This window comes from Hordeum vulgare, chromosome 2H (assembly GCF_904849725.1).
Source record: "Hordeum vulgare subsp. vulgare chromosome 2H, MorexV3_pseudomolecules_assembly, whole genome shotgun sequence".
NCBI lineage: Eukaryota > Viridiplantae > Streptophyta > Magnoliopsida > Poales > Poaceae > Hordeum > Hordeum vulgare.
The window spans coordinates 799,498-812,511 of NC_058519.1; positions in this window are offsets into that span (position 1 = coordinate 799,498).

A 13,014-nucleotide genomic window follows, 5' to 3' on the forward strand; every position below is an offset into this window, starting at 1 on the left:
CATTAGTTAGTTAGCTTATTATTTTAATAAATCAAAATGATTATAAAAAGATTAAAAATGTGTGGTATTTTTTTCTCCCGCTGCAACGCACGGGCTCTTTTGCTAGTAATAATAAAGAGGTTGTTGCTTCCGTCGGAAAACCCACCGCGGCGTTTTTATAAAAAAACCCTCCTTTTTATGGTATTTGAACCCGCAGTCCACCCAACATGTGAAAACGATTCACTAGGGTATTCCTCCCCCAACCCCCGTTTGCGTTGCCGCATGCGAGATATGCCCCGGCCCGACCACCCGACTCCGCGCCTCCCGCCGAAAACCGGTCGCCGCCCCGACGGTCACACTGGCGACTCCCCTCGGCCCGCCTTCCTCTTTTTTCCACTCTGCTCCCCTCCTTTTCTGTCTACCTTCAGCGCAACAGCGACCACAACAAGCAGGATAGCAGCGATGAATTGTCGATGGGCACGGCAGCGTCCTATGGGCGGGCACCAATGACGTTCTTCGCCTCGTGGACATGCTCCACGTTGATCCCGACGTGGACGTCTACATCTCCCTCCCCAGGGCTTCTGTCGACTTCGTGAGGTCGCCGACATCGCCGCTGGATGGCCGCATCTAGCCTTCCCCTACTGCTAGCCAATGGGATGCTGCTCTCCTAGGCGAGGTACGGTGGCCGCCCACCGGGTGTTTGAGGAAATTTCCGTCAAGGATGTCATTACGTGGGCGGCCATAGACTCTGATGGAGGTTTCCACGACGAAGAAATAAAGCCTTTGATGCATGTGTGACGAATAACACGGACTCGCTGGTGGTCTGCAATGATATAGGTAGTTCTTGAGGCACAACTGAGTCTACTGTAGCCGCTACACCGTACGTGAGGTCACCATGAAGATGTCAGCAAGCATGAGGGATGCAGCTATCATTGGCTGTATCAGTTGGTTGCTTTCTAATACAAAGCGGGGAAAACCCTTTTTCGGTGTATATTTTGTTTTCTATTTGTAGAAAAATAGAACAGCAAGCCTCCTCGCAGTTTCATAGACCCAATTTCTGCATCTAATTCATTCATAGACCTGGTTTGTTTATATCCAGATTCAGAGATGGATTAGTAAACATATAATCTTTTTTTAGAAACATATAAACTTTTTCTGTCAAATGGTTATGCAGGTCCGAGCAGGCTCAAAGTACGATAGGGAGATGACCAACAATTATATTGTGCCCTTCATCACCTATGTAAAATGGTTCTTCATGGTAAACCATATTTTTTGTACATATTTAGCTAAGTATTCGGTCTAATACAAACATGTAACTTGCACCTAATATAAATGTACAATATTTTTTTATCTAGAAGCAGTACAACTGTTGATTATTTAAAATGGTCAGACATCCTTTTCAGATTCAGATGTATACTTTGTATTCTTGCACTTGGCTGACCATGCTTGAATATTGTTTAACGATGGAGGATATTTTGGTGCTATCTTTTCTCTAATTTAAAGACGGAAGAAAATTGTACAAACATTTATTTGCTCTTTGATGTTCTTGTGAATTTTCTGAAGCTCCGCAACTTTGCATCCAAAATACGCTCTCTGAACTTTGCCGCTGATTCGCCTACTGTTTTTGTGCTAGATTGGATGGATAAGCAATAAAGCAAACCAAATAGGAAAAGACTGGGAGCATATGCATTGGTTGGAAACTAAAAGAAAATAGTAAATTTGTATCTAATAAAATTGAGTAGGTTGACTTTTACACTGATTATGTAAGATTGACATATTATTATCAGTATTTTTTTAGGCTTTTCTATAATGACTACTATTTTACAATGAGTTCAAATGTACTCACAGTGCAAGAAAAACTGAATGTTACTACCAATTTAACTTTATCATTACACAACACAAGATAATCAACTGTCATTACCAGTAATTTCACCGAGGAGCAGATGTATAAATGACAGTAAGAAATAAATATACCACTTGACATGGATCAAATTATGGAATTAAAAGTATTAAAATATGGAATCCATAAATATGTAAACCGTCGAGGGGTCGCCGATTCCTACATGTCCATAGTTAGACAATTGGTGCTACAGGTACATGAGGCGCGTCATGGCGCACTTCAAGTACCTATCAAATATAAGTAGAGGTAGCACCGGTTTTGCGTTGGCGATCACATTGCATAATAAGGGAATAAAAAAGAGTAGCGGAGGCACGACCTGAGGCGGTTGTTCATGATCAAGCAGTTTTAGGGATTAAAAAGCCCTTGTAATTTTTGTTATTCAATCCGCGCTCCATCATTTATCTGCAACGCAAAAGGAAAAAACGATTTGTTGCAAAAATTATACCTGTACGCATCGCCTCCTCCCGTCGACCCTGGGCAACCCCGGCCTGTGCCCAGGCCGCCGCCACACCACTCGCCGCTGCGGCCGACCTCAACCGCCACCGCTGCCGATCTCAACCCACCCGCCTCCGCGGCCGTACCTCTCCCCGCTCACTGCCCCCGTTGCGGCGCTCGAGCGCATCGCGTCGACCCTGGTCCACCCTGGCCTGTGCCCAGGCCGCTGCCACACCACTCACCGCCGCGGCCGACCTCAACCACCACTGTTGTCGATCTCAACCCACCCGCCTCCGCGGTCGTACCTCTGCCCGCTTACTACCCCGTTTCGGCGCTCAAGCACAGCTTCTGGATCAAATCAACGCGACAGCTACAATGACTGGGGATGATGCGTCTGCTCGATGCAGAACGGCGGCGGCGCGCGGCGGAGTGAAGTACTTGCTGGTGGAGGCGGGCCTCCATGGCTCACACGGGGAACTCTGAGGTTATGGCGCGACAACGGCGACTCCTTATGGCCAGATAGATGCGCCTAACCCTTGCTCCCCTCATCGTATCCCCTCCTCCGGCAGGAACTCGTCATCTGGTGAGATCCCCTCCCCATGCCTCCAACCGTGTGCCAAGCACCGGCAAGAAATTTTGTTTTGTGGGGATTTGTTTGCTGATGAATGAATGTATTGAATGTAAGATTGTATTGTTGTAGAGACAGAGAATGGAACACCACCTTCAGTTTGTGATCTGATCCCACTTTCTCTACCCCATGGGTGAAATAAGATAACAGTCCATTGATCAATTCACGTAGCCTCTTTGTTTTTCTTTGCTTGTCCCGCTCATCATGGTGGAATTAACAATGGACGGGTTGATTTCTTAACAAAATAGGATAGGACTGACTACATTAGTTAGTTAGCTTATTATTTTAATAAATCAAAATGATTATAAAAAGATTAAAAGCGTGTGATATTTTTTTCTCCCGTTGCAACGCACGAACTCTTTTGCTAGTAGAAAAATAAACTCCCTTTTTTATTTTTTACTTGTATAAAAAAGGCGTCGGTCGGATGGGTGACCGGAGGATAAAACCGGGCCCTCCGATCTTGTTTCAAAATCATGATCGTGATTATACTCGTCACTGGAAGGTTTGTCTCCGATGATTAGTGGAGACCGGTATGTGAAAAATGAGCACCATCGCCAGCTCATGAGGTGCGACCATCACCGGATGGCTTCTCAGCGATCGATCGTTGCTGGTTGGGTATGTGCACCAGACCCGAGGGGTGCTTACAAACATTGGAGAGATGACAGGAGAAAAGGAGGCGATATGTGCATGGTATGTGGAGTGGAAGGCGTGCTTACAAACATTGGAGAGATGTGGACGGGTCCTAGTGGCTAGGAGCTAGGGAAGGAAACAATGTCGCCGAATCATTGCATGGACGTGGGTACGACTATAGTTGCCAGATCACAATGCCTGGATGGAGAGGAGGGACATTCCAAAATGCCCCTACGTGGAGAGGAGACGACATTGCAGAATTTGTGCATGTGCGTCGAGAGCGAAGGGGTTCTTACCAAGATAGGTGAGAATGAGTCGAATCTCGACGGCAAGGAGAAGTGAAGGCAACATTGTCGAATCCATGCATGGGATGGGAAGAACTTGTGTGTTCTCGTATGCGCTCTTAGGACTAAGGTGTGTGAGTTGGTATTTGAAGGCTTACTTTCTCAAACACACACACGAGTTATCATAGGTGGCGTGTGAATTGATTGTTTTGGTACATGCAAGGATGACAGTGAAGGGAGACAAGTAATTGAAGAGTGGAATAAAGTGGCTAAAGCTAAGGTTACGAAAAAATAACACAAAAGTAAAGAACAAGCATAAGTAATACAATAGAAAAGTTAGGCATGTGAAAATTTTGTTCATGATGAATATCAAATGTGAAGGTGCAATGGTGATGTGTAGTCACCTTTTCATGTGATTTTACCTCTTATATTCTATGGTCGGTGGATGAGTCACCCTTAAATAGTCGAACTCCTCCTAATGGGATTGTTTAACTCTATTTTTTCACCTTCCGTTACTGTATGTAATGGTCGACTCGACGGTTTAGGTCGTTAGACCATATTAACACTTTTCACTACAAAACATGTGATCTATTGTGACGAAAATCCTCGTGGCAGGGAAAGAACTGTCACATAAGACCTTTTTCAATGACGGTCACAAGCTGAGCTCCGTAAGGCCTTGTTTGGTGCGCAGGGTTTGAGGAGGTTTGTAGGGGATTATCCCCGAGGGGATCAGAAACCCCGCGATTCCCCGCATGCCCATTTGGTGGACAGGGTTTGTGGTGAGCAAACCCCTTCAATCCTCTCTAATCCCCCTCGATTCCTTCCTACCCACGTGGCTCAGAAACCTTGTCTCATGGCTCAGGGATTTGGCAATTGAGGGGATTTGAGAGGATTGGGTGGAAGAAAGAGATTCGCCCAATCCTCTGGAAAAAAACCTCCACAATCCTCCCCAACCCCTTCCTGCCAAACAAGGCCTAAGGAGCAGCCCTGGCATCATGGGAGACGGTTTGGCCTAATTTTAGGTCACGTGGTTTCAGTGTCAATATGCATGTGCATATTTAGTGCCTGTTTTGAGTGTCATCGAAAATGTTGGACGGGATAGTGAAGAGAAAATGATAGAAAAATCACAAATTGTTTTTTTTGCAGTTGAATTATATTGTGTCATGCCATTTGTTAATAGATGTAAATTTCATGAAATATTGGTTGTTTGGTTCCCTCCTAAACAAAGAAACTGGGAATGATGGTACGACGAGGTAGGGTCGTTCTCGACTACCAAGTCACCGGCGAAGCAAGACTGTTGCATGACGAAGTGGCGCGAGAGGGCAACATGGAAAGATTGTTGGAAATATGCCCTAGAGGCAATAATAAAGTGGTTATTATTATATTTCCTAGTTCATGATAATTGTCTATTATTCATGCTATAATTGTATTAACCAGAAACCGTAATACATGTGTGAATATATAGATCACAATGTGTCCCTGGTGAGCTTCTAGTTGGCTAGCTCGTTGATCAATAGATAGTCATGGTTTTCTGATCATGGACATTGGATGTCATTGATAACGGAATCACATCATTGGGGAATAATGTGATGGACAAGACCCAATCATAAGCATAGCACTAGATCGTGTTGTTCGTCTGCTAAAGCTTTTCTAATGTCAAGTATTATTTCCTTAGACCATGAGATTGTGCAACTCCCGGATACTGTAGAAGTGCTTTGGGTGTATCAAACGTCACAACGTAACTGGGTGATTATAAAGGTGCACTACAGGCATCTCCGAAAGTGTCTGTTGGGTTGTACGAATCGAGACTGGGATTTGTCACTCCGTGTGACGGAGAGGTATCTCTAGGCGCACTCGGTAATCCATCATCATATTGAGCTCAGTGTGACTAAGGAGTTAGCCACGGGATTATGTGTTGTGGAACGAGTAAAGAGACTTGCCGGTAACGAGATTGAACAAGGTATAGAGATACCGATCCCAAGGAGGAGCAGAAGGAATTGATAGGCGGTTTTCAGCAAACTATTCTCCCCAAGTGTTGCAGAGTAGTTGTGATAGATAGTTTGATAACAAGATAATTTATAGCAAGTAACAAAAATAATTATAACAAGGTGCAGCAAGGTATCCTGATACGTCTCCAACATATCTATAATTTTTGATGGTTTCATGCTATTATCTTGTCAAACTTTGGATGTTTTGTATGCCTTTTATATCTTTTTTGGGACTAACTTATTAACTCAGTGTCAAGTGCCAGTTCCTGTTTTTTCCGTGTTTTTGACCCCTTTCAGAGAAGGATTTTAAACGGTGTCCAAATGGAATGAAACTTGCAAAAAGATTTTTTTCGAAACAGAAGACGATCGGGAGACTTGAGAACCAAGGCATAGGGTCAACAGGGACCCCACAAGCCCCCTAGCCGCGGCCAGGGGGCGCGCCTCCCAGGCTTGTGGGCTCCCTGGACCTCCTCTGCCCTAGATATTTCGCCTATATATTCCCTAAAATCCCAGAAAAAATCAGGGGAGCCTCGAAAACACTTTTCCGCCGCCGCAAGCTTCTGTCTCCGCAAGATTCCATCTGGGGCACATTCTGGTGCCTTGCCGGAGGGGGGATTCGGATACAGAGGGCTTCTTCATCAACACCATGACCTCTCTGATGATGCGTGAGTAGTTCACCATAGACCTTCGGGTCCATAGCTAGTAGCTAGATGGCTTCTTCTCTCTCTTGGATCTTCATTACAAAGTTCTCCATGATCTTCATGGAGGTCTATCCGATGTAATCTTCTTTTGCGGTGTGTTTGTCGAGATCCGATGAATTGTGGATTTATGATCAGATTATCTATGAATCTTATTTGAGTTTCTTCTGATCTCTTATATGCATGATTTCATATCCTTGTAATTCTCTTCGAGTTGTGGATTTTGTTTGGCCAGCTTGATCTTGTTGGAATTATGCCCTAGAGGCAATAATAAATGTATAGTTATTATTATAATTCCTGTATCAAGATAATAGTTTATTATCCATGCTATAATTGTATTGAATGAAGACTCATTTACATGTGTGGATACATAGACAAAACACCGTCCCTAGCATGCCTCTAGTTGGCTAGCCAGTTGATCGATGATAGTCAGTGTCTTCTGATTATGAACAAGGTGTTGTTGCTTGATAACTGGATCACGTCATTGGGAGAATCACGTGGTGGACTAGACCCAAACTAATAGACGTAGCATGTTGATCGTGTCATTTTGTTGCTACTGTTTTCTGCGTGTCAAGTATTTATTCCTATGACCATGAGATCATATAACTCACTGACACCGGAGGAATGCTTTGTGTGTATCAAACGTCGCAACGTAACTGGGTGACTATAAAGATGCTCTACAGGTATCTCTGAAGGTGTTAGTTGAGTTAGTATGGATCAAGACTGGGATTTGTCACTCCGTATGACGGAGAGGTATCTCGAGGCCCACTTGGTAATACAACATCATACACAAGCCTTGCAAGCAATGTAACTTAGTGTAAGTTGCGGGATCTTGTATTACGGAACGAGTAAAGAGACTTGCCGGTAAACGAGATTGAAATAGGTATGCGGATACCGACGATCGAATCTCGGGCAAGTAACATACCGAAGGACAAAGGGAATGACATACGGGATTATACGAATCCTTGGCACTGAGGTTCAAACGATAAGATCTTCATAGAATATGTAGGATCCAATATGGGAATCCAGGTCCCGCTATTGGATATTGACCGAGGAGTCTCTCGGGTCATGTCTACATAGTTCTCGAACCCGCAGGGTCTGCACACTTAAGGTTCGACGTTGTTTTATGCGTATTTGAGTTATATGGTTGGTTACCGAATGTTGTTCGGAGTCCCGGATGAGATCACGGACGTCACGAGGGTTTCCGGAATGGTCCGGAAACGAAGATTGATATATAGGATGACCTCATTTGATTACCGGAAGGTTTTCGGAGTTACCGGGAATGTACCGGGAATGACGAATGGGTTCCGGGAGTTCACCGGGGGGGGGGGGCAACCCACCCCGGGGAAGCCCATAGGCTTTGGGGAGACACACCAGCCCTTAGTGGGCTGGTGGGACAGCCCCGAGGGGGCCTATGCGCCAAGAAAAAGAAATCAAAGGAAAAGAAAAAAAAAGAGGGAGGAAGTGGGAAGGGAGGGGGACTCCTCCCACCAAACCAAGTCCAACTCGGTTTGGGGGGGGAGTCCTCCCCCCCTTGGCTCGGCCGACCCCTTGAGGGTCCCTTGGACCCCAAGGCAAGGTCTCCCTCCCTCCTCCTATATATATGGAGCAATTAGGGCTGATTTGAGACGACTTTCTCCCGGCTGCCCGACCACATACCTCCATAGTTTTTCCTCTAGATCGCGTTTCTACGGAGCTCGGGCGGAGCCCTGCTGAGACAAGATCATCACCAACCTCCGGAGCGCCGTCACGCTGCCGGAGAACTATTCTACCTCTCCGTCTCTCTTGCTGGATCAAGAAGGCCGAGATCATCGTCGAGATGTACGTGTGCTGAACGCGGAGGTGCCGTCCGTTCGGTACTAGATCGTGGGACTGATCGCGGGATTGTTCGCGGGGCGGATCGAGGGACGTGAGGACGTTCCACTACATCAACCGCGTTCTCTAACGCTTCTGCTGTACGATCTACAAGGGTACGTAGATCACTCATCCCCTCTCGTAGATGGACATCACCATGATAGGTCTTCGTGCGCGTAGGAAAATTTTTGTTTCCCATGCGACGTTCCCCAACAGTGGCATCATGAGCTAGGTTCATGCGTAGATGTCTTCTCGAGTAGAACACAAAAGTTTTTGTGGGCGGTGATGTGCGTTTTGCTGCCCTCCTTAGTCTTTTCTTGATTCCGCGGTATTGTTGGATTGAAGCGGCTTGGACCGACATTACTCGTACGCTTACGAGAGACTGGTTTCATCGTTACGAGTAACCCCCTTTGCTCAAAGATGACTGGCAAGTTACGGTTTCTCCAACTTTAGTTGAGTCGGATTTGACCGAGGAGGTCCTTGGATGAGGTTAAATAGCAACTCATATATCTCCGTTGTGGTGTTTGCGTAAGTAAGATGCGATCCTACTAGATACCCTTGGTCACCACGTAAAACATGCAACAACAAAATTAGAGGACGTCTAACTTGTTTTTGCAGGGTATGATTGTGATGTGATATGGCCAACGATGTGATGTGATATATTGGATGTATGAGATGATCATGTTGCAATAGAAATATCGACTTGCACGTCGATGGTACGGCAACCGGCAGGAGCCATAGGGTTGTCTTTATACTAACATATGTGCTTGCAGATGCGTTTACTATTTTGCTAGGATGTAGTTTTAGTAGTAATAGCATAAGTAGCACGACAACCCCGATGGCAACACGTTGATGGATGATCATGGTGTGGCGCCGGTGACAAGAAGATCGTGCCGGTGCTTTGGTGATGGAGATCAAGAAGCACGAGATGATGGCCATATCATGTCACTTATGAATTGCATGTGATGTTAATCCTTTTATGCACCTTATTTTGCTTAGAACGACGGTAGCATTATGAGGTGATCTCTCACTAAAATTTCAAGACGAAATTGTGTTCTCCCCGACTGTGCACCGTTGCTACAGTTCGTCGTTTCGAGACACCACGTGATGATCGGGTGTGATAGACTCAACGTTCACATACAACGGGTGCAAAACAGTTGCGTACGCGGAACACTCGGGTTAAGCTTGACGAGCCTAGCATGTGCAGACATGGCCTCGGAACACGTGAGACCGAAAGGTCGATCATGAATCATATAGTTGATATGATTAGCATAGGGATGCTTACCACTGAAACTATTCTCAACTCACGTGATGATCGGACTTGGGGTAGTGTAAGTGGATCATGAACCACTCAAATGACTAGAGAGATGTACTTTTTGAGTGGGAGTTTAGCATATAATTTGATTAAGTTAAACTCTAATTATCTTGAACATAGTCTAAGTCCACTTTGAATATATTTGTGTTGTAGATCATGGCTCACGCGAGTGTCATCCTGAATTTTAATACGTTCCTAGAGAAAGCTAAGTTGAAAGATGATGGAAGCAACTTTGTAGACTGGGCTCGTAATCTTAAGCTAATCTTACAAGCTGGGAAGAAGGATTATGTCCTTAATGCTGCGCTAGGAGATGAACCACCCGCTACGGCTGATCAGGATGTTAAGAACGCTTGGTTAGCACGTAAGGAGGACTACTCAATAGTTCAATGTGCAGTCTTGTATGGCTTAGAACCGGGACTTCAACGTCGCTTTGAGCGTCATGGAGCATTTGAGATGTTCCAGGAGTTGAAGTTTATCTTTCAGAAGAACGCCCGGATCGAGAGGTATGAGACCTCCGATAAATTCTATGCTTGCAAGATGGAGGAAAACTCGTCTGTCAGTGAACATGTGCTCAAAATGTCTGGGTACTCAAACCGTCTAGCTGAGCTGGGGATTGAACTCCCGCAAGAAGCTATCACTGACAGAATCCTTCAGTCACTGTCGCCAAGCTATAAAGGCTTTGTGTTGAACTACAATATGCAAGGGATGAACAAGTCTCCCGGCGAGTTGTTTGCGATGCTGAAAGTCGCAGAGTCTGAACTCCGTAAAGAGCATCAAGTGTTGATGGTGAGCAAGACCACTAGTTTCAAGAGAAACGGCAAAGGCAAGAAGGGCAATTCGAAGAAGAGCGGCAAGCCTGTTGCCAATCCGCCGAAGAAACCCAAGGCTGGACCTAAGCCTGAAACAGAGTGCTTCTATTGCAAGGGTATGGGTCACTGGAAGCGCAATTGCCCCAAGTATCTGGCAGATAAGAAGGCGGGCAAAGAAAAATCAGGTATATTTGATATACATGTTATTGATGTGTACTTAACCGGCTCTCGTAGTAGTGCCTGGGTATTCGATACCGGTTCTGTTGCTCACATTTGCAACTCGAAACAAGAACTGCGGAATAGACGAAGGCTGGCGAAAGACGAAGTGACGATGCGCGTAGGAAATGGTTCGAAGGTTGATGCAATCGCCGTCGGCACAGTGTCACTTCAGCTACCATCGGGATTAGTGATGAACTTAAATCATTGTTATTTAGTGCCTGCGTTGAGCATGAACATTATATCTGGATCTTGTTTATTGCGAGACGGTTACTCTTTTAAGTCTGAGAATAATGGTTGTTCTATTTCTATGAGTAACATCTTTTATGGTCATGCACCGAATGTGAGAGGATTGTTCATATTGAATCTTGATAGCGATACGCATATACATAACATTGAGACCAAAAGAGTTAGAGTAAACAATGATAGGGCCATATTTTTGTGGCACTGCCGCTTGGGTCATATTGGTGTAAAGCGCATGAAGAAACTCCATGCTGATGGGCATTTGGAGTCACTTGACTTTGATTCACTTGACACGTGCGAACCATGCCTCATGGGCAAGATGACTAAAACTCCGTTCTCCGGAACAATGGAGCGTGCAAGTGACTTGTTGGAAATCATACATACCGATGTGTGTGGTCCAATGAGCGTGGAGGCACGCGGCGGATATCGTTATTTCCTCACCTTCACTGACGATTTGAGTATATATGGTTATGTCTACTTGATGAAGCACAAGTCTGAAACATTTGAAAAGTTCAAGCAATTTCAGAGTGAAGTGGAAAATCATCGTAACAAGAAGATCAAGTTCCTACAATCTGATCGTGGGGGTGAATATATGAGTTTCGAGTTTGGTACTCACTTAAGACAATGTGGAATTGTTTCGCAGTTAACACCGCCTGGAACACCACAGCGTAATGGTGTGTCCGAACGTCGTAATCGTACTTTGTTAGAGATGGTGCAATCTATGATGTCTCTTACTGATTTGCCGTTATCATTTTGGGGTTATGCATTAGAAACAGCTGCATTCACTTTAAATAGGGCACCATCAAAATCCGTTGAGACGACACCATACGAACTGTGGTATGGCAAAAGGCCAAAGTTGTCGTTTCTTAAAGTTTGGGGATGTGATGCTTATGTCAAAAAGCTTCAGCCTGAAAAGCTGGAACCCAAAGCGGAAAAATGCGTCTTCATAGGTTACCCAAAAGAGACAGTTGGTACACCTTCTATCTCAAATCCGAGGGCAAAGTGTTTGTTGCTAAAAACGGAACTTTTCTCGAGAAGGAGTTTCTCTCGAGAGAATTGAGTGGGAGGAAGATAGAACTTGACGAGGTTGTCGAACCTCTCATCCCTCTGGATGGTGGCGCAGGGCAAGGGGAAACCTCTGTCGTTGCGACGCCGGTCGAGGAGGAAGTTAATGATGATGATCATGAAACTCCAGTTCAAGTTTTTGTTGAACCCCGCAGGTCGACGAGATCACGCGCTGCTCCAGAGTGGTACGGTAATCCCGTCTTATCAATCATGTTGTTAGACAACAATGAACCTGCAAATTATGAAGAAGCAATGGTGGGCCCAAATTCCAACAAATGGCTAGAAGCCATGAAATCCGAGATAGGATCCATGTATGAGAACAAAGTGTGGACTTTGGAGATACTACCTGAGGGCCGCAAGGCTATTCAGAACAAATGGATCTTTAAGAAGAAGACGGACGCTGACGGTAATGTGACCGTTTATAAAGCTCGACTTGTGGCAAAGGGTTTTTCACAAGTTCCAGGAGTTGACTACGATGAGACCTTCTCACCCGTAGCGATGCTTAAGTCCGTCAGAATCATGTTAGCAATAGCTGCATTTTTCGATTATGAAATCTGGCAGATGGATGTCAAAACGGCGTTCCTTAACGGTTTCCTTAAGGAAGAGTTATATATGATGCAACCCGAAGGTTTTGTCGATCCTAAAAATGCTGACAAGGTGTGCAAGCTCCAGCGATCCATTTATGGACTGGTGCAAGCATCTCGGAGTTGGAACAAACGCTTTGATGAGGTGATCAAAGCATTTGGGTTTATACAAGTGGTTGGAGAATCTTGTATTTACAAGAAAGTGAGTGGAAGCTTTGTGGCGTTTCTAATATTATATGTGGATGACATATTACTGATTGGAAACAACGTAGAGCTTTTGGAGAGCATAAAAGGTTACTTGAATAAAAGTTTCTCTATGAAGGACCTAGGAGAAGCTGCTTACATTCTAGGCATTAAGATCTATAGGGATAGATCAAAACGCTTGA